At 42.6% G+C, this 23,462-nt stretch overlaps 1 protein-coding gene and 1 long non-coding RNA gene across 4 annotated transcripts in view; both read right to left on the bottom strand.

The window, feature by feature from the left end:
• Lyn (LYN proto-oncogene, Src family tyrosine kinase) overlaps positions 1-23,462 on the bottom strand; it is a 113,545-nt gene that overhangs the window by 74,669 nt on the left and 15,414 nt on the right. The window lies entirely within an intron of this gene.
• 6330407A03Rik (RIKEN cDNA 6330407A03 gene) lies at positions 131-1,980 on the bottom strand. Its single transcript, NR_028126.1, has one exon. It is a non-coding gene; the product is annotated as an RIKEN cDNA 6330407A03 gene (long non-coding RNA).

Below are 23,462 nucleotides of genomic sequence, written 5' to 3'. Positions count from 1 at the left end.
AATTTTGTCCAAAAGTGTTTTAATTTACATTATGTTTTTATAAAACGGTTACAAGGCATGTTAAGAACAAAGGAAATCGAAACAAACATTTTAACCCTTACTCTTCCATGATAGGTCAGTTGTTTTTTTCTTTTTTTTTCATTATCAAGGTATCCACATAAGCTACAATGTTTTACTCCTGTAAAAACATGGTTATGCTAGGTGTGGCGTGGCACATGCCTTTAATCACAGCACTCAGGAGGCAGAAGCAGGTGGACCTCTGTGAGTTCAAGACCAGCTTAGTGTACAAAATGAGTCAACCTAGTCTACAAAATGAGTCCAGGATAGCCAACTCTGTCTCAAAAAACCCTGGTCTCAAACTCACAGAGATTAAAGGTTAACTCCACATGAACCTGGCCCAAGATTCTCAAAGCTTAACAAATAAGACACTTTACTAACTGGCTAAACGATACATTGCAGGACAATGAAGTGTCCTGGAGAGACTTTAACAGACCCCAGGAGTTTAAAATGAGAAATAAGAAGCAAAAGCCAGTGCAGATTCAGAGCTGTTCCTCTTAAAAATGAGGCCAAGAAGAGATGATATAAAAGGATGGCTCTTGGGGGTCAAGCCACCTCAGGGCACCAAGTGACAGAATGCTCTAGGGGACCTCAAGCTTTCAGGGGATATGCCATGGTGAAGGCTTGTTCCAGCACTGGCTCAGCTATGTACACCTCCCTCCCTCACATCTTAGCTTTGTGAAACCAGGTTGGCTGTGTCTGGTGTGATTCAAAACTAGCAAGTGTCAACTGCAAATCAATGGAACAGAAACAGGACAGTTTGAGAAGTTTCATGTCAAGATACACTTGACCCATTTGCGAGTGACTGTGATTATTAAAATATAACAGAAATAGGATTCTTCCTTCTAATGTATGACATCTTTTCAAACAGCATTGTGTCCTTATATCCAAAATGTATTCCAGTTTTGGATTCACTACTCGCAGAATATCTTCCATTCTAGGACTACTAGAAAAAAAAAAAACTGTAGTTGGAGGACCATGAACCAAGAGTGCCAGAGAAGCTGTGACTCAGTACTTGGGAGAAATAGGAGCCAGGGGTTAGTCTGTGTGGGTGAGGCTGGCAGAGGCTATACATCTTGAGTATGGTGTTAGGAACACACAGCATGTGACCACCAGCCAGTACTGAGGCAGTGGCTGGCACTTAGCAATTTTGCCTTCACTTTCTACATCGCTCAGAGTCCAGACAGAGACACTACTGGCTTTCCAGGGGACTAATACTCTAGGGAAGGCTGTCACTCAGTTTCAGACCATATCTTTTTATATATATATAAAATGTAAAATTGGCTCAGTGGTCCCAGCACCTGGGGTAGAGACAGGAGGATCAGTTCAGTGTCATCTTCTGCTACTTAAACTGAAGGCCCTGGCTCATAAGCAATACATAAGTAAATGCATTGTAAAAATCAGTAAGATAAAACTAAAAGGAAAAATTTAAGGTTTAAAGAACACAAAACACAAGCAAACATCATGTAATATTACAATAAAAATCCCAACGCTAAAATAAAATACAATACTTTGTACCTCTGTAGTATGTTGGAAGTTTGAAAACTTCTTTTTTTTTTTTTCTGGACAGGGATTACCTGTGTCATTCTAGCTTTGCTGGAAGTCACTCTGTAGACCAGACTGGCCTCTGCATCCCAAGTGCTAGAATTAAATGCCTTGACACTACTCCTGACACTACTTCGACATTATTTACTTTATGTATGTACTTCAACAGCATATCACAAAATTCTACCGAATTTTCATTTTTAATTAAATTCCTCACCACACTGTCCACTCAGCATGGGAAACCACAGCTGTCCAGTGTTGTCATTTCCTAGTCAAATCCAGTCCCCTCAGGTCCCATCAATTCTGTGAGAGATTTACATTTGGGTTCTGAGTTCTGGGAAGGCATGCATGAGAAAATGGTAATTTTTGATTTTCTTCCCCACGTTGATCCCCTCCCCCCCAGCAGACCTACATGATATCAACGATTACAGGATCTATGTAGAGGTGCGGTTGCCCACCAGTTGGTCCCCGTGGCATTGGTCTTCCCTCTGCCCTGTACTATGGTTATGACTAGGAACATTATTTTACATTTAAAATTCTCCAGAGACTTCCTCCCATCTATTACCTTCCCGATTTAATACAAAGGACACACAGAGAAACAAGCTTGAAAATGTGATGCTCTCTTCCGAGTGTCCTCCCAGCTCACAGCTCTCTTTGTTCTTCCTTAATGCCAGCCCGAGAATTTACCTATTTTATCATCAATCTATCTCTCATGTAAATGTAGGTCCATGAAGGCCACACTTTCTGTCAGTAGTGTACAGTACTGAATTGTCAATGAAGGACATTCTAAACCTTGCATAGCTATTGTACAATAAAGGCTACTTGGTAGGATAAATAGGCAGTAAGTGTTCAGTACTGTCCTTACAATCACCTCTCATTAGATCAAAGAGTCCTGCCTTTCTTTGTGAGCAGTACACACTCACATAGACACCGTACTGCTCACAGTCTGACAATACCCCTCTCCAGCCTAACTGTCAATCATCTGCATGGCTCCAGCAGAAAATTTCTGTCAGAGGCAGAGATTTCAACCCATGAACATGCGGTCATCTTGCCTCCTCATCTCTACTTGAGCAAGCTCTTCCCATGTAGGCAAATCTAACCAGCCCTCCAAACCAAATGCAAGGCCTGGCCAGCTGGCCTTCCACAGCTCACACATTCCTCTGCCTCGTATTTCTTCTCTCCTCAGTCACAAGTACCAACATTAATAACTCACAATGTGACTTTACGTGTGCATTGAGCCCTCAGTATTGGAAACAGGTGCAACTATTCCTTAACCCCACTGCACACACCCTGAGGGCAGGCGCAACTTCACCTCTGTCACCTCTGTCACCTCTGTGACATCATCATACTTAAGTGAAGAGAGGCATCTTGAACTCTGACACAAACAAAATCACTAGTTTCTAGGTCTCTGGGCAAACAATTGTCTGCTTCCATGCTCCTTGCAGGTACCTTAAACAGAGAAAGGAGACCGTGCAGCCTGCACCACCACAACGGCTACCTGTCACCAAGGCAGTGGCCAAGCACCATTTACTGAATCAAAGCAGACTCAGAAATTCTATGAACTATGTTTCGTGGTTTATAAAAAGCTTATAAGTAGAACCCATACTTTTATGGCCATATTTTTTTGGTTTATAATAAATTATCAATAAATGTTAATTCCCAAAGTTATTTTACTTTTAGGTATAGCTACACCAAACACTGAGCCAAACCCCACCCTACTTCATTAAGAATCGGGAAAAACTCGAAGGATTTTGGCTAAAAGACTCTTGCTTTAAAACAACCATTTTCCTGCTGTAAAGCAGAAAAAGGCCATAGTATGGGGAAATCAGGTCCCACCTGGAACTTTCATTTGTTAGTAGACACATAAACACCAGAAAAGTTTCTTAATGTAATGGTATTTACTTCATCTGTGAATTCAGATAATTCCACTCTTTCCAAGGCTATTGTGAGAACTAAGTAAAATACCAGATGCTAAATGCTTCTTAAATGGCAGGTAAACAATGGTTGTGTCCCAGCTTCCTTCCCTGTCCCCTACAGCAAAGAAAGCCAGAGTAGAGTGACTTAATCACACTTGACGGAAGAGAGGCTCCGGTGACTTTTTGAACAAACAAAATCATTAAATGTAACATGCTAAGGGCGTTGGAAAGCGGAAGCAGTTGGTGTAGGGTCAGGAAAGAAGGAGCGGACAGACAGCAAGGGAAAGAATATGCATGATGGGAACATTCTCTCATAGTGAAATCTACTGTCTTGTACAATCACCATATACTGGAGTTGGAGAGATGGCCTGGTGGTTAAGAACACTGGCTTCTCTCCCAAAAGACCAGGGTTCAATTCCCAGCACCCATATGGAAGCTCACCACCATCTGTAACTGCAATTCCAGGTATCTGACGCCCTCTTATGGCCTCCGAGGGCACCAGGCACACATGTACAGGCATATGCATGAAGGGAAAACATCCAAATACATCAAATAATAAAATGATTTTTCAAGAACAACAAAAACACGCTAATAGTTTTATTGTCAATTACACGCATATTAAAGTGTCTAGAAATGAGATATTTCATGCCTGAAGAAAGAAAATGCTACTAACAACTGCAGCACTTTGACAATCCCAGCACTTAATGATTCAGAATATGTTCCCAGTCTACCCTCAGTTCCTCTTCCTGAAACTGCGTGGTTGAAACTTCAGCTCTTTGGCTCACACTGTCTCTAGGTGACTCTATTGCTGCATGGTGTCCCTGTCCCTATGTTTACAGCCCATGCTCAAACACTTGGCAGGAAAACATTTCATGTTTACAGATTGTTCTTTATCAATTGGCTTTCACATTTCTTCTTGATTCTATCCACGGGGAAGTGAAAAAAAATAGACTTCTACTTTGTCCCCTCAGCATCAAGAAGCAGGGGAGACAGGAGGCCCAGCCCCAGAGCCGTCCCTTTTCTCCTGTGAATGTGGAATGAACAAAGCTGCCTCTCAGCCCTCAGTCTTCCAAGCCTGCCACCTCAGCCAGTGTGTTCAGCTTCTCACCCCCAAGGGCATGTCCTCCCTCTCCAGGACCCCATGGCTTCTTGGCCTACTCCCCAGATGCCTCACGCTGAGCAGGAAGGGACTTTTTCAAGCAGCCCTAAGAGGAGGAAGCTACTTGTTCCCAGGGGCTCCAGTTTTTCTTTTTTTTGTGTGGGTATGTTTTCTCTCTTTGAAACCAGGAAGCTAAATTTGCCTAATGATTAAGCCCAAAAGGATTAATTCTTTAGAGAACTCATAGTTGCCTGTTGTCCACCCTTCCCCTTTGTGTTAAAATCAGCCCATTTACAAATCACTCAGGCAGAAGGAAAGATTGTTAGTTGTCTCAGTGAAGCCTATCTTTTTCCTCTCTTCTCTGTGGAGGTTACAAGGGAACCAATCTGGGCTTCAACATGCTAGCAGGTACTCTACCTCTGTATCCATCCATCTGTCCCAATGCCTTCACCAAAAGCATGCTTTTACCAGGTCACCAAATTTACATTTTACCCTATACTCACCAAACTCTAGAAACATACAAACTCAAAGAGTTTGTATCATTTCCAACAAGACAAAAATAAAAATGTCACTTGTTTCTTACTTATTTATTGGTCTTTTATTCTCAGAGATGAAACTCTGGATGTATGCAAGCAATGTAAGCACTCTACCATGAACTGCATGCCCAACTCTTCCTCCTCTTAAAAAAACAAACAAACAAAAAACCCTACAGCTAACCACACTCACACATTTTTCATATTTGTCCTTAATCAGCCCTGAAGACCCAGCATAGCCTATCTCTCTTCCTGTACTTGAAATTCTTTTTCTCCCATGGATTCCACAAAGATGCACTCTTTGTTGGCCACATGTCTAATATCCTTGCTGTCAGGAATGTCTGAGATCAAGAAATGTCTGGCTGTGGAAATATGCACACCTAGTATTAGCCTCCACGCAGGCAGAGAATTCTTGCCAAAGCTACCGCATAGTCCTTTGTGGGCACCAACCAGAAGGAGTGACTGGTCAGAACCCTGTTGGGTGTTGCAATGGTTGTGTATGCTGAGAATTGTGATCAAAGGCTAAATCGCAAATCCTAAACTTTGGGAAGACACTTAATCCTCTAGCCTCAGCTGACTCATTTGGAAAGTATGGATATTGCTACCAACTCCACCAGGACTGGGGAAAATATATATATATACCCAGAGCATCTACTGAGCACACAATCTGGGAGAATTCTTGAGAATGTCTTATATGCACTGGCCTGCAAATATTCATCTTCGCTAGATTTATTATCCTTAGTCCACTGAAACATCTTTTTTAGTCAACCTGGTTGAAACAGAACACCCTCTGTGAGTACAGAAGACCACAAGCCTTTGTTTTAGCCCTGAATCACAATTACACCAGATCTTTAAAGATAAACGCACAAGCCCTGGCTCTACTATAGGGCAAAATAAATTTGGGTAAGAGGATGGTGTGTTGGGGATGCCTTGGTGGGAGAGGCTTGTTTCAGCACATCCTGCTTATGCTGAGGCCTGTGTGGAAGGAAACAACAGTCTCCTATTTAGATCAGAGAGACAGAGACATCTGCTTGAAGAGCTCTGGTACCACCCCATACCTGCCAGTCCTTTCCCATCACAGTCTTGCTTGGTCAGCTCTTCCTTTAGTTTTGTGCAATTGTGTTCAAAACTTCAGCTTCCTTCCAATAAATTCCTCATTTTCTCTAAAGCTAGCCTGGGGAGGTTTGGGTAGAAACCCAAAGGCCTTTTATGGGTACACACATCATTTCCTTTAAATTAGTTTTATTGCACAGTTGTACTTGACAAACTGGTGACTTCAACTTATAAGGCTTGGGGAATCTCTCACAGATTTACCTCTGAGCAATCTAAACACATCCTGACTTCTAGAGTCTAAAAGTTGCAAAACAACTGGGTGACCCTAGTACCCATCCATCCCTTACAGTTCAGAAGTCTCTGGATTTCTGCGTCTGGGGTAATTTTCACTTCTTAGACACAAAAGAAGACATAGAGTAAAAACCCAAAAGATGGGTGAAGACATCACCACTCCAGTAAGTGGAGGATAAACAGTATACAGACGGAGAAATTCCTTTTCTTCCCCTTTTGCTAGTCTCTGCATATTGGGTTGTACTATTCACCTCCATCAAAGGAGAACTTTCAGAATAATAATCTCTCTGATTTGATCATTACTCTAAATTAGCAGCAATCTGATATTCTGCTTTTCTGTCTAATGTTACACACACACAGCTCCTATATAGTTCTTCCTCTATTATTACTACTATGAAATATTTGAGGCTGAGTAACATTTGAAGAAAAGAAGCTAATTTTGACTTATAATCCTTGAAGTCCAATGTCAAGGGGCCACATCTGGTCATGGTCTTTTGGCTGCCAGAGCTCCAAATGTGAGACAGAATGTGGAAGACATGGACCACATGTAGCTCTCTCCCTCTCTCTCCCTCTCTCCCTCCCTCTCTCTTTATAAAGCCACCAGAGTCCAGGACTTGCAACCTGACAGCCTCACAAAATCCTATGTACTTCCCTACAGCCACACCTCTGAGCATCAGGTCGATTGATTTCCACTCTTTTCTTACATCACATCAGAGCTAAAAGGTCAACACACTGTCACCATATCCAAAAAAAACTGCACGCACACAACCCAAAGCTGCACTTCAGTATGGTTCACCATTCTCATGGATAGCTAGACTGGAGCCAACAGAGGTCTGCCTGTGCTCTGCCCCAGCATGAGCAATGGGTAGATATTGCCAAAAGCAAACATGATGAGGGATTTATCTCTTCCTCAACATCTGGCACTTGGGATTTATCGTCAAAGGAAGGATACATATCTGGAGCAACTGTCCAAGTCACAGACTGTACTACATGCCCTCCCTGTTGAAGGTCTGTGCTCATACACACCTTTCAGACCACACTGTGAGGAATCACCCACAGCATGTAGTCTGACAAACTTCAGAAGTAGGAGATATAGCTCTAAAAGTAGTATTTTAAGCATAATTTTAAAGTTAGAAAACTGGAAAATTCCATACTATGTTAGAATTTGGAACATACATGTTCCATTCAACATTAAACACATCATTAACACTGAATACATGCCTCAAAGCCACATAAAACAACAAAAATTCATACATCTTTCTTTAACCTTTCCCTCCAAAAATAATTTTAAGCTAATAATCAAATTTTTTCTGAAAAATTAGTTAACAAATGAGGCCATCACAAGAAACTATGTGCCGAGCTCTACATTTAACTGGACCTATAGCATCGCTGATCACTACACCATTATTTTATGCATAATTTAAAAGGACACTAGAGTATTAGATACCCTGAGCTGTAAGCCTATAATTACGTTAGCCAAGGATGATGGCTCCCACTTATAATTCCATTATTCGAATATAGTTGTAGGAGGATCAACACAAGTTTGAGGTCAACATGGTCTGCATAGTGAGTTCCAGACCAGAAGGAATGATATAATGAGACCTTGTCTCAAAAATAAGAAAACAAAAAAACATATCCAACAGCTTGTGCAAGAGTAAATACATGCATTGTGATAAAAACTGCATGGTACTGGTATAGCGACAGACAAGTAGACCAATGGAATAGAATTGAAGACCCAGAAATGAACCCACACACCTATGGTCACTTGATCTTTGACAAGGGAGCAAAAACCATCCAGTGGAAAAAACACAGCATTTTCAACAAATGGTGCTGGCACAACAGGCGGTTATCATGTAGAAGAATGCGAATTGATCCATTCCTATCTCCTTGTACTAAGATGAAATCTAAGTGGATTAAGGAACTCCACCTAAAACCAGAGACACTGAAACTTACAAAGGAGAAAGTAGGGAAAAGCCTCGAAGATATGGGTACAGGGGAAAAATTCCTGAATAGAACAGCAATGGCTTGTGCTGTAAGATCGAGACCTCATAAAATTGCAAAGCTTCTGCAAGGCAAAAGACACCGTCAATAAGACAAAAAGGCCACCAACAGATTGGAAAAGGATCTTTACCTATCCTAAATCAGATAGGGGACTAATATCCAATATATATAAAGAACTCAAGAAGGTAGACTCCAGAAAATCAAATAATCCCATTAAAAAATGGGGCTCAGAGCTAAACAAAGAATTCTCACCTGAGGAATACCGAATGGCTGAAAAGCACCTGAAAAAATGTTCAACATCCTTAATCATCAGGGAAATGCAAATCAAAACAACCCTGAGATTCCACCTCACACCAGTCAGAATGGTTAAGATGAAAAATTCAGGTGACAGCAGATGCTGGCGAGGATGTGGAGAAAGAGGAACACTCCTCCATTGTTGGTGGGATTGCAAGCTTGTACAACCACTCTGGAAATCAGTCTGGCGGTTCCTCAGAAAATTGGACATAGTACTACCAGAGGATCCCGCAATACCTCTCCTGGGCATGTATCCAGAAGATGTTCCAACTGGTAAGAAGGACACATGCTCCACTATGTTCATAGCAGCCTTATTTATAATAGCCAGAAGCTGGAAAGAACCCAGATGCCCCTCAACAGAGGAATGGATACAGAAAATGTGGTATATTTACACAATGGAGTACTACTCAGCTATTAAAAAGAATGAATTTATAAAATTCCTAGGCAAATGGATGGACCTGGAGGGCATCATCCTGAGTGAGGTAACCCAATCACAAAAGAACTCGCACAATATGTACTCACTGATAAGTGGATATTAGCCCAGAAACTTAGAATACCCAAGTTATAAGATACAATTTGCTAAACACATGAAACTGAAGAAGAATGAAGACCAAAGTGTGGACACTTTGCCCCTTCTTAGAATTGGGAACAAAACACCCATGGAAGGAGTTACAGAGACACAGTTTGGAGCTGTGACGAAAGGATGGACCATCTAGAGACCACCATATCCGGGGATCCATCCCATAATCAGCTTCCAAATGCTGACACCATTGCACATACTAGCAAGATTTTGCTGAAAGGACCCTGATATAGCTCTCTCTTGTGAGATTATGCCGGGGCTTAGCAAACACAGAAGTGGATGCTCACAGTCAGCTATTGGATGGATCACAGGGCCCTCCAAAGAGGAGCTAGAGAAAGTACCCAAGGAGCTAAAGGGATCTGCAACCCTATAGGTGGAACAACAACATGAACTACCCAGTACCCCCCCAGAGCTCATGTCTCTAGCTGCATATGTATCAGAAGATGGCCTAGTCAGCCATCAGTGGAAAGAGAGGCCCATTGGTCGTGCAAACTTTATCTGCCTCAGTACAGGGGAATGCCAGGGCCAAGAAGTGGGAGTGGGTGGATGGGGGAGTGGGTGGAGGAGCATGTGGGGGACTTTTGGGATAGCATTGGAAATGTAAATGAAATAAATGACTAATAAAAAATAACAATAAAATAATAAAAAAAAATTTTTGCTAACAGGACCCTGATATAGTTGTCTCTTTTGAATCTATGCCAGTGCCTGGCAAATACAGAAGTGGATGCTCACAGAAGAAAAAAAAAAGAGTAAATGCATGCTTACCCAATTTATTTTAGATATCACAACTAGTTTTGCTTCCCCTCCAGGAGGGAGAGCTGGCCCTGGGGTCATGAGAATGAGAGAGCTGACCCTGTCTCTCACAGACTGCAGTATTGGGTGAGCTAGCAGGGACAGTGCTAGAGAGCTCAATATGCTGGTGTGGTATGGAAAGCTGGTAGGCTGACCAACTCAGCTACCACCCAGGCCCAGATCCAGGACCTTGAGTTGACCCACCCCCAAATCTACCTTATCTATGAACTACTAGAGTGAATGAAGGGACTGGCCCTGCAAATCCAAAGATGCAGGACCTCTATGACACAGAGTAACAACAGAATATCTGAGAAGAGTATCATTGAGGATCCAGTATTGATAGTGTAGCAAAAGCCAGAAGCCTTGAATCAGACCAATGACTCATTGCAAGGAACATCTGCAAGTATAGATGTGTGGACTAAGTGGAATTCTGTGGGACACACTGTGACACACCACAGCTTACACAGGAGATGTTTTGTTTGTTTGTTTTTTATTTTCTTTTGGGGAGAGAAGTTGCAAGAGCAGAGGGCAGATAAGAAAGGATGGGGAGATGATTGGAATTGGGGTACATGGTGTGAAATCCACAGTGAATCAATAAACAGTTAAAAAAATTAGTGCTAGGGCCAAACACTGGGTCTCATGCATAGTAAGCGAGAATTCTAACATCCCAGCCCTTCCCATTCATTAGCTGAGGAAAATTTGCTTATTATTAATGTTAAATTTAATAGTCATGAGTAAGAAGCAGACCAATCTCTTTCCTGTTTAAAGGGGAAAGCCTGGCACCTGCTTTATGGGAGCAAGTCCTCATCTATTTTATGCTGTGCTGGGCTTCTAATCCAAACTAGCCCTGGCTGGGTGTGGTGATGCAAGGCTGAAGCAGGAGGATGGCTGCAAGTTTGAGGACCCCATGGAAACATTCTGTTTCAAAACAAACAAAACCCTACCTGGCTGACAAGTGGAGCAATGAGTAAGCAGCTAAGAGTGCTGCTTAGTCCAGAGGATCTGGGTTCAATGCCCAGAACGCTCATGGTGCCTCACAAGTCTGTCACTCTGATTCTGGGGGATATGACGACGCCTTCTGGATGCTGAGGGTAGCAGGTACACATGTGTGCATACATTCAAGCAAACACTCATACATATAAAAGAAAATATTGAAAAACCAAAAAGGAAATTATAATTATGGAAGTGAGGGTCCAAGTAGGTGACAAGAGCAGGAACAAACATTCACTGGGCCCACCTGGTGAAGGTGAAGGGTAAAATACAGTTGGAATACAATGTATACAGTGTGGATACAGTGTAAACAGTGAGGATACAGGCCTGGGGCAAGAACATCACTGGAGAGCAAAGAGAGAGCAACGGGAGCTGGGGATGGCTTTGGCAGTCATCCAGCCTACAGAAGTAGCAAGACTTCAGAGCCTGGTAGAAATGGAAGCTCTCAGGCACCCCAGAATGTGGGTCTGAGCAAACTCTCAGGGGTTTCATAGGGCTAGCTCAACTTCAAGTTCCACATCATTGGTTTACAGACAAGACAAGAGGACCAGGGTCCAGCCACAGGACCCACAGAACTTTAGCCTTCAAGATGTGAATCTAGGAGAGCAAATTTTCTCACAAATTTTCAGATTCACAGCAGTATCCATTTTCCAAAAATCCAAACTTAATAAGAAATATATTTAAACAAACTATAGGTGACATAAACCTGGAGACTACAGGCTTATTAGCTACAACTTCAGTGTGCATGCTCATAAAATCTCATACAGAAAATGGAAAGAGCTGCCCAGTGGAAGGTACCAGCCTCTCATTCTAGACTGGGCAGACTGGCTGGATGCACAGGCCACAGATGAGAAAGCAGCTCTTCGAAAGGAGCAGCAGACAACAGACAAGGCTTTGATGGAGTACAGTTACTGGTCATCAACCTATGGCTAACTGGATGAGAATTATAAAATGTCACTTTTTCATCTAATTAACAAAGTTATTTGTACTTTCCCAGTCTGATTGACTATAATTACATCATCCTAATTGAAAGCAGATGAAACCAGATTCACAGATGGTTCAAGTTCAGCTGTCCCTGACTGAGATTTGCAGTGTTCACTTTTTCTACGTTTGTTTGGAACTTGGCTCCACCACTGCAAACAACAGAACCGTGAGCCAGGAGCTGAGAGAACAGCTACTTCCTCAGCCTTTCTTGTTGAGAAGTCCACAAGTGGGAGTTCTGAAGGAGTGAGGTCCTCACATCTGGAATGACAAAGGCAGATGGAAATAGAACGAGAATAACATGGTGATCCTGCCCTCAGAATTCCACCCTAGTTCCTGGTAAAACAGGTCTGGGAGAAAGGCCTTGAGTCCTGTGCACAGAACATCAGGGCACAATGGTGGTGGCGGGGCTGTGGCCAGGCAGCTGCATGCAGAGTCCTGGGCTCTCAAGGACCTGAGATTACACAGCAATGGGCAGACGGCTCTGCTGCCTCCTCAGCCCTCACACTGACAGAACACCAGAAGCTGTGCCAGTATAGCCCTTTCTTAAAGACGAATTTATTTTATGTATGTGGGTGTAAAACACATGTGCCTGGTGCCCTTGGAGGCCTGAAGAGGTCATCAGGTCATCTGGAGCTGGAGTAAAAGATGGTTGTTGAGCCATTATGTGGGTGCTGGGAATCAAATCTGGGTCCTGTGGAAGACAGTCAGTGCTCTTTACCACCGAAGCACCCAGTTCTTTCTTCTTTACACTGACACATAAACCCATAAATATTGTACAGATTAATAGGGCGTTGGACTGTGTTTCATATCAAACATATAAACTGTTCCTAGGAAACAGCCTAGTTCCTTGGTCTGGCCTCCTCAGGACACATTCTTGTACACCTGCTCGGCCTGTCAGAGAGACTATCCCTGAGCATCCAGTGACATTCCTCAGGACATTCCTTATGTCATCACTATGCTGAGTAAAACACACTGCCTCAGCCTCCTTTCCTAGGGCATTCCTGAATCATTACCCAACATACACACCAATCCTCCCTACGGTCACTGCTAAGCCAGTATCTTTCCTTAGACCAGCTCCAACCCTCTGCCTCCTCCGTTTCCTCCCAGCCTGTGGCTCCCACAATGGGACTGGTGACAGCTGTTCACAGTAAAGGCTTTCTGCTTAGTTATACACTGCACATTCTTTTCAACCCGCCAGGGAAGCAGACATGGGAAGCACAGCTCAGCTTCTGCCAGCTTCCTGGAATACCGCACAATGTAAGCAGCCTCCGTCCTTTCAGATAACCGATTTTGAATACCACATCCACTGTGGAACTTGCCCCTAATTCCCTGGCAACAGCACACATCCCTTATACTTTATGTAGAACATGTATTTTGTACCTAATTTCACCAAGTAGCTTCAGTAGCTCGGACACTGCCAAGGTCCACACACCTTGTTTGTGCACAAACTAACTAAACGTAATTAAATAAAAAAATATTCCTCCCTTGTTACTCATTGTCAGGTGACTTATACAATATATTTCATATGTTTGACTGAGTTGGGGGCACAGAACCTAGGTCAGTATGCATGCTGGACAAAACTAATGTACTCTGCTGCAATCTTGAGCCTACAAGGCAACTCACATGCTGATTTACTTTAGATGATATTTTTGATATTTTGTGAATACTTTGGCAGAGAGAAACTTGGTAAACGTTATCACCTGTCTACACTTTAATGGGAACTGCTCAAGAATGCTCTTTAAGAAGCACCTATCTTCACAGAGACTAAAAGTGCCAGGGTAGGGGGACTCCCAGGGGGGTCCCCACCCACTCAAAGGAGATGAGGAGGGGATGTGGGGGAGGACTGTGGAAGGGGGTAGCCCAGAGGAGGGCAGTGAGAAAGATGTAAAGTAAATAAGTAAAAAATAATTAATTAAAAAATAAAAGAATGTTTTTTAAACAGTATCAATGGGATGAGGACAGAAAAGGTGCGTCCCACCAGGTTCTGTCTGGAGTTTTGGTAGAAGACCATTTTCTGTAACAAGACCATTCTTCATCTAAACCTTCTGAAATCAACATGCTTGTAGATGAATCAGCAGTTAGGAGAACTGTTTGCTCTTCCAGGGGTCCTGAGTTCAAATCCTAGCTCCTACATGTTAGCTCATAGCAATTTGTAACTCCAGTTCCTAGGGATCCATGCCATCTCTGGCTTCCATGGCCACCAGGCATATGGTGCATAGATATAAAAGCAGGCAAAGCATTCTTACACATAAAATAAAGCTCGTCTAATAGTGTTTCCCCTACAGGCAGATCTTCCACCAACTCTGCCAGAGGATCTGTAACTTGTGCCATAGGACACCATGAGTGCTCTCAATGGTTAAATGCAAGTAACACCTATGAGCTACAAACTTTAATTACTGTAACAGAATAAAGTCAAAATGAATAAATGTTTAATAATAGGTCCATTTTATGGAAGAGACTTATTAATTCTTCTAATTAATTTTAAGAAGTACACATGCCCACAGAGACACACATAAATACACATACTTAAAATTAAGCTAGACATGGTAGTGCGCACATTTAATTCCAGCACTCAGGAGGCAGAGGCAATATGTATGAGTTCAAGTCTAGCCAGGGCTATATAGTGATTCCAGATTCACAGCTGAACTACATAGTGAGACCCTGTGTCAAAAAAATAAAAATCAAATACACAAAAATAAGTTTAAAAAGTAAAAAGTTATATATTTGAAATTATTTCTTTTTATATCAAGTAATGTAATATTATAGTATTCATGGAAACTTTATTTTTCTTCATAACAAAATGATTTCTTAGCCTTGTTTATTGGCATATGCCCTTGATCTCAGCACTTGTGTGGCAGAGGCCGCAGATCTCTGTGAGTTCAAGGCCAATCTGGTCTACATAGCAAGGCTAGCTGGTGCTGCATAGTGAGACTCTGTCTCAAAGCAACAATAACTAGCCAACTAACTAACTAACTAACTATCTAAATAAATAAATAAATAAATAGGAAGAATTCTTAATTTGGGTTAAAAAATTTACATGCAGACAAGGAATGATCCACAGTGATTCAAACATCTTCAATGAGACATCTACTACACCCTTTAAGTCAGATATAACTAGACAAACCCACTCCCTTTCCATCTTCCCCAACTCAGTAAAGAGTACCACCCAGTGCTGAGGGTTTCAAAACCTAGAAAGAATCCTTGATCTTTGCTTTCCTCCCTCCGCAAATTTGTCTGCAATGTTTCCAAAGACTGTAGATGCTAATCTTCCAGATCCCTGCTCAGTAACTCACGGGGCACCACCGAAGCACTGTCAGATAAACACAGGACACCCAACACTTCGAGGATAGCACATCAACAACAAATCACTTTGTGGTAGAAGTCTTTCACCAACACTACATAGGCTATACTAAGAAGTTTTCATTTCTGTCCGAGTTTGCTTCTCTGTTGGTGACCAAAAAACTTGGGGAGGAAAGGGTTTATTTGGCTTATAGGTTGTCATCCTTCATTGAGAAAAGCCAAGGCAGGAACTTAGAGGTGGGTACTAAAGCTAAGATGGTGTGTGTGTGTGTGTGTGTGTGTGTGTGAGAGAGAGAGAGAGAGAGAGAGAGAGAGAGAGAGAGAGAGAGAGTGCTTCCTACCTTGTTCTTCTGGAGAAGTGCTGCTTCCTGCCCTGTTCTCTACAGTTTGCACAGCCTGCCTGTAGCCCAAGATTCTCTGCCCACAAATGGGACTACTCACAATGGGCTAGTCCCGCCCACATTAATAGGCAATCAAGACAGTACCCTCAGTAATCATGGTCACAGGTTAATTAATCTGATGGAGAGAATTCTAGTATCAAGTTGACAAAAATTAATCAGCACAATTGCTTACCTGAAAATTTAAGGGCATCCTAACAGCATAGTTTGTGTGTGTGTGTCCTTGGTAATATGGAAACTCCATCTGCCTCCTGATTTCTCCATACAGCTGAACTTCAACTAACTAACCCTCTTTAGTTAAAGAGATGGATCAGTAGTTAGGAGAATGTGTTTCTCTTCCAAAAGACCAGAGTTCAATTCCCAGCACCCACGTGAGTGGCTCAAAACTCAAGACTGCCTGTAACTCTAGCTCTAGGGATTGTCGAGGTGCACACATACACACACACACACACACACACAATTTTGAAAAAAGTAAAATAAATACGTTTCTAAACCCTTCCACTTAAAGGTCAGGGGTAAAGTGCTTGTCCATAACATGTGAAGCACAGGGATCCATCTTTCACACATCAAAATAAAACCAATTGGAGGCTTTCTTCATGATTTTTAATATTATTTAATATTTGTAGTTAGTGAGCTCATCTCGCTCTTTGGATGGAGAGGGCAGGAGCAGCTGGTAGAGACCCTCTTTGTACTCCAACTTCAGTCAACCAAACCTTCTCAGCAGACACTCAAGCTTAGCTCTACCTCTGTACTTGCTATGTACCCATCTAGAACCCTCTCCTCCTCTGTTAGATAGATCATAGCTCAAAGACACACAATCAAAGTAGCTAAAGAAGCATCTACGGTGCTTACATACTCCCTTTCTATGACTCAGTGTGACTTTCCTCTGAGCCCTTAATCATTCTGAAAACATATATATGTAGTATATCGCCAGCATCTGCCCTGCATCTTCCCTGACTCAGGAGCACCCAGATCTGAATCTGACACTTAGTCAGTGCAAGATCTCTTTGCTGATCAATGAAAAATGGTGCCTTCTATCACTGAGATTTCCTTCTGCTCTAGGCAGACTTCCACTTTGCGTGCTCCATTTTTCATATGTCAGCATTCCTAAAACAATCCTTCCTATACCAAATCCAGACTTCTTTCCACCAAGCTGTGAGCACACATTCCACTGGTTGTATGATGCTACTACTTACCACCCTTGAAGCTCAGTCAACAGAATTGCCATCTGGTCTGAATGCGAACATGATTTTGCTATTTGAACACATCATTGTGTTTTGACCTTTTGATTTTGAGACCCAAGTAGAAAGTCAACATCCAAGGTATTGATATGCACGCTATAGAAAACCTATGTTCCATAGAACATAAGATAGAAATCAGAGGCTCACAGCAGAGGCTCCATAGCCTTAAGTGAAACACTTCTTTGACTTAAGCTGATATATTTACTGTAGGAGTAGGGGCAGAGCATTAACATTAAAGACCAAAGAGCAGATTCTATAGGTTGAAACTACTCCTAGATGAGAATCTATCATAGTAAGCAGCATAGAAAGGATTAAGTTCTAAGGAATGGTCCAAAGTCACATTAGCTTGAGAGCTAAAAATAGAGCAAAAGCCAACAAAGGAAGAAGGGACTTCCTCAGCAAGGTCCAGGCACAGTTAAAGGCAGCATGACCAAAGTCTGAGGTACACAGCCGACTCCAGGATTTACACCCTCCTAGCACTCTGATACGGACATGGAGGCCTTGTTCAGATGAGTGGTTTTCAAATGGGGCAGCTGGTCTGGACGGAAGCAGGAGATAAGTTCATGTTGAGTGTTTCTGAGAAACATTGTACTAAATGCTTTGGGGTTCTCAGTTTTCCAGGTTGTTAACAGCCATGTATAGCATTCTTTGAGAAAACTTTGACCATAGGTTCTGCTGTCACCGAACTCTCCATGCTTCCACACGCCCAAGGGCAGGGAAGGCATGTAAGGCAGTATCCGCTCTATGCTTAGCCCGAGGAGAAGCAGCAGAAACAGGCAAACCCATGTGAGCACTGACCAGGCACCTCAGGTGCAACCTGCCCACACAACAGGTGAGGGGTTAACGCCTCAAATGCTGGTTAATTGACCTCACTTGGGTGCTGTCTGCTTTCCCACTGAGGTAGGTGCAGTGTTCTTCACATGGGTGGTGGCCATGTCTGCAGACCACTGAGTGTACTGAATCACTCCTCAGAACCACACACTTACAAGTGGGTAAAATTAATTTTTAAAAATTTTTTCCTAGTCTCCAAAATGTATACATGGTGGAAGGCACAGGCCCAGACTGTTGTCTGGAACTCATTTTGCTGTGTATACAAGCCCACGTAACCGTGTTTCACACACAAGCCACACATTGCTATCACCCATGCTCCCATTCTCTCCCTTGCCTACTCGTCCTCCCTAGAATCTCAGTCTCGAGCTCCACACATGTGGAATAATAGCAGCTGTATTCACTCCCGTGTGACTTATTTTGCTGAACAAAAGGCTTATGGAATTCAATAGCTTCTGCTCATGTGAACATCAGGAATATTTCAAACTTCTTCAAATGCACTTCCAATGATTGAAATCTGATGTCTGTGATGTTTTTAGTGTGACTGAAGCTGACATTTGTAGCATTATACATTTTTGTGGATGTGTGCTTTCATTTCTCTAGGAAGAGAATTGGCTGTGAGGGCTGGTCTGCTGAGTTTTACATGAAAATTGCAAAGGTCTTCCACCAGCAGCCTCTACCTGTTTGTGTATACTTTTCCTGTATCCCAGCCAGGATGATGCATTGCTCATGGGTGGTGAGAGATCATTGAACAAACATTGAAGGCTACATCCCCTCCTCAGCTGGAGTCTGGATAGATTAGTTTCATCCCATTTCTTTTCCCTTTTTAAATACTTATTCGTTCATTCATTCATTCATTCATCCATTCATTCAACAGGTGTTTTCTGCCACTGAGAGAGAGCACAGATCAGAGAGCAATTTATAGGAGTTAGCTCTCTCCTTGCACCATGTGTGCTCCAAGGATTGTACTCTGGTCATCAGATTTTGTGGCTCCCTTGTTCTCTTGTTCCTTGAAAAATAACCATTCATGGAGGGAGAGAGCTTCATCTAGACTTTGCATGCCGCTCTCCATCAGCTGGTATTCAGAGAGGAAGCAGGAGTACCCTGCCTCCTCAGCTGGATTCAGGTCCTCTGGGAAGGATGTGAGGACCTAAGAGCCAGAAAGTTCCTTTCACTTCCTAGAGAGACTAAACAATGCATGGAAAACAAATGCAGGTCTCCCTTGTCCATCGTGGCTTGTCTAAACATCCTTTCCCTTTAGCAAACATTTCAAAATAGAATGGCAGCTCAAGTCAAAGCACACAGCTGGGCTCAGACCACTATGGTCCTTGAAAATAGCTTTATTTTGTGCAAATGAGGAAGGTATGAGATGTAGGGAAGAGGATCAGGAGCTCAAAGTCAGCCTGGCTTTATAGGGTGAGAGCCTGCACTTAAGAAAGAAGGAAAGAAAAGGAGAGAGAGAGAGAGAGGGAGAGAGAGAGGGAGAGAGAGAGAGAGGTAGAGAGGGAGAGGGAGAGGGAGAGGGAGAGGAGGGAGAGGGAGAGGGAGAGGAGGGAGAGGGAGAGGGAGAAGGAGAGGGAGAGGGAGAGGGAGAGGGAGAGGGAGAGGGAGGGAGGAAGGAAAGAAGGTAGATGGATAAAAAAATGAAAATTTGTGGTGATGGGACTTAGATTAGTTATAGAGTGTTTGCCTAGCATGAATTAGGCCCTCCCTAGGTTCAAGCCCCAATATTAAAAAACAAAACAAAACAAAACAAAGCAAAACAAAACAAAGCAAAGCAAAGCAAAGCAAAGCAAAGCAAAACAAAACAAAACAAAACAAAACAAAACAAAACAAAACAAAACAAAACTATTGCTCAAGCACAGTGGCATGTGGCTGTGGTTCTAGCTACTTCAGAAAGGATAGGAGGACTCCTTGAGCCCAAGGAGTATGAGAGTGGCTCAGGCAACATAGCAAGACCTTGGTAAATAATAAAATAAAAGAAAAGAAAAGAAATAAAAAGTAAAAGTGCCAGAACTACACAAAAAAAGCCCAGTCAAAAACTTCTATGGTTTAATAATTACTAGTTTCAACAAAAACAAAAGTAAATGTTAAATGTTTATCTAGCCTCTGTAATGTTTGGAAATATCCACAGAATCACAGAAAAACTTCAAAATGAATGTCTGTCATTAATCACCAAATCCTACCTGGCTACAGAAGATGTGACACAGTGGCTTGCCTAATGTTATATGTCTCTGATAGTGAGAATTTGTGCCTCTAACTGTGGAGTCAGGTCTGAGATTGGTGTGTACCTACCTAATAGAACCTCCCTGGTGCAGCTTTTGGAGAACAAAATGGCTTTGAAGGAGTATCAGGCAGCCCTCACTCTGTATCCTGTGAGAATCCCCAAGAAGCTGTGGACCAGTCTCTTCTCTAGGTGGGGACCCCAAGGCTCAGCAATACCTCATCTAAAGGAAACCTTGGAGGGACATCACTGCCATCACCCCCACAGCACAAGTGGACAGTAGAATGTGGCAAAACAAGATGACAATAGAATTGCCTTCAGAGTTAAGTTTGGGACAGAGGGCATAGCTCCAAGGTAGAGAATGAGTCCTGGGTTTCATGTCCAACACCACATAAGAACTGAAAACTTAGTTTCCCCTGCAAGAGGCCTTCCCTCTTAGTGATATTCATTCTGGAGTAGACCACACTGCCTTTTGATATATTAAAGGATGAAGATGATGAAGAGAAAAGAATTTAAGTAATTGGCTTAATGGAGGATGTGATAAGAGTTTCCCCCATGCTCCCAACAAGGTTTCCAGAAAACAGGATAAATTACACCTCAAAAGTCTGCAAAGTTAAGTGAGTTACAATAGAAATAGTTCAATCTGAGAAACATCAGAAACGGTGAACAAATCATTCAAAGCACTTGCCTGGCGTTTCCAGGCTCAAAGGTCCTATGGGTAGATGAGCCTAGGAGACAAGCGCCATGACACCTGGCTTATCTAAGAAAATGTAAAAGTTGATTGAAAGAACAAAGCCAGAAAAAATATTGCTATTTCTTAACATCAAGTCTATATCCTTTTTCTTTTTGTTACTCTTTTCTATTTTCTGATTATGATGGTTAATCTCCACTGTCAGGTTGACATATTTTTACAATAACCCAGGTAACACACCCCAGGGCCCAGAAGGGTGTTTCCAGAGGCTTGACTCAGGAGAGAAGACCTCTGTGAGAAGATCTCTCCCATCGGTTGTGATGCTGGACTGAATAAAAAGGAGAAGCTGAGCCAAGTATTCATCTGTCACAAACAGAGCTCCCCCACTCCCCCACTCTCCCACTTCCCCACTCCCTAGCTCCCTCACTCCCTCATTGACACACTCTTCCCCTCATGGTGGACAGGCTAACCATGGGGCATCTCTTCCTTAAACTGTGCCCATCAGATATTTTATCACAACAATAAGAACAGCAACTAACACACGGACAGTAAAAAGCTATTTTGTGCAGCTAGAGAGATGGCTCAGTGGGTAAATGTGCTTACTGCTCTTGCAAAAGACCCCAGCGTTTCCTAACCCATGTCAGGTGGCTCACAACCCGCCCAAACTCCCTAAGCACAGACACATACACACATAATTAAAAAGAAAACTTTTTTTTGAAAGTGATTTTGGAGGTTTAGAATATTGTATGCCTCTTCAGTAAACTGAGTATTTTGTAGTGTTATGAAGCCATTGGTTTTCCTTTTAAATCATGGGATATCAGAGTTGAAGAATAATAGAGAAGGAAATACAAGTCAACTGTGGCCAGGCTACCAGGATCTTTACAGTCAAGTCCCCAAGAGCCACCTCACAGGAAGCCTGATGTCTAAATAGACCCAAATGGAGACGCAAATGTGGGCTTTCTCTGTAGAACATTAGTCTCATGGCATTTTAAGAAGCATGAACAGGGTAATGAACCTTACATACTCCAAAATCTGAAATATCCATGCACCACTGAAAGCCACAAGAAGAAAATGTTAGCCCTGATCTCAGGTGATAGGCTGCAGTCACAACATAGGCCCACTGAGCCTCCTGGCTATATAAGACACACATCAGACATAATGGGTTTCATGTACAGGCTTTAGAGCCCATCTCTAAGGTGTCTCATGGGTGCATATATTTCAAAATTCCAGAGCACTCTGGTCCTAAGTGGTTGCTCAGATGCGACACCTCAGGTGTTCTTTACTTGAAATGGAGAGGTCTGGGCTCTCACAGTAGAGGGGCTGGTCAGAGGGCTCCATTGTTAGAAGCACTAGCTGCTTTTCCATAAGACCCAGTGTTCAATTCCCAGCACACACAGTGGCTAACTCCATTTTCAGGGAATCCAGTGCACTATTGTGGCCTCCTTGAGCACCAGGCACACAAGCAGTACACAGCCATATATGCAGGCACAATGACTATACACATGAAATAAAGAGGTCCAAAAGATACAATAGAAAAATACTACTTTCCTCCATATAAAATCTGATTTTTTTTTAAATAACAACAATAAGAATAAAATGAACCAGAGTCTTTTTTGTTTGCTTGCTTGCTTTTTTGTTTGGGTTTTTGTTTTTGTTTTTGTTGTTTTGAGACAGGATTTCTCTGTGGAGCCCTGGCTGTTTTGGAACTAGCTCTGTAGATCAGTGTAACCCACATGTACCACCATGCCTGTCTCAAATACACTTTAATACACTGATGGTTGTTCTTTATCACTTTGTGAGGAAAAAAAATTGGTTAAGGTCAGTATATAATCAGAGTCTATGTGGTCCTTAAACTTATGTAAAGCCAATTCTCTGATCAAGTACCATGGTTCTACATTTAACTACTTTAAATAGAGGTGAGGAGCCTAGGAGTATACCTTTGCTATATTAGGCAAGGTTGTGTGTCTGTATGTGTGTGTCTGTGTGTGTGTGTCTGTCTGTATACACTTTCCTATACAGAAAAAATTCCTGTCAGGCTTGCTGACACATCTGCAATCCCAGGGCTGTTGGGCTAAGGCAGGAGGACCCTGAGTTTATGGCCAGCCTGTGCTACCTAGTGAGACTCTACCAAAAAAGAAAAAAGGGCCTGCATGGTAGGTAAGTAGGCAAAAGGTGATTGCCACACAAGCCTGGCAACCTGAGTTTGAGTCCCCAAAAGCCACATAAAGTAGAAGGACAAAAACAACTCCATCGATCCCCATACACAACACACATGCCCACACCTCTAATTGTCCCCAGTCTGTCTTCTGCCTTGCTGTGTGTGTGTGTGGGGGGGGGGGACTATACATGTATACACGTTCATGCGAGTGTATGTCTACGTGCTGGCACATGTGCATACATCCACAGAGACCAAAGCTTGACATCAGGTGTCCTCCTTTCTTTCTCTTCTCACAGAACCTGGAGATCACTGCCTAGCTAGGCTGGCTGGCCTGTGAGTTTCAGGATCCATTTGTGTGTCTCTTCATCACTGAGATTGCTGAAGTGTAATGGCGGGCCAGTTTTTACCTGGGTTCTGGGGATCTAAATTCAGTTCCTCATGCTTTCTTTATAGACTGAATCTAACCTGCCCTAACTTTTTAAGAGTG

The sequence above is a fragment of the Mus musculus genome, chromosome 4 (genome assembly GCF_000001635.26).
Source record: "Mus musculus strain C57BL/6J chromosome 4, GRCm38.p6 C57BL/6J".
In the NCBI taxonomy this organism is placed as follows: domain Eukaryota; kingdom Metazoa; phylum Chordata; class Mammalia; order Rodentia; family Muridae; genus Mus; species Mus musculus.
Note: the sequence above shows the minus strand (reverse complement) of the source record. Positions and strands in the feature narration are given on the sequence as shown.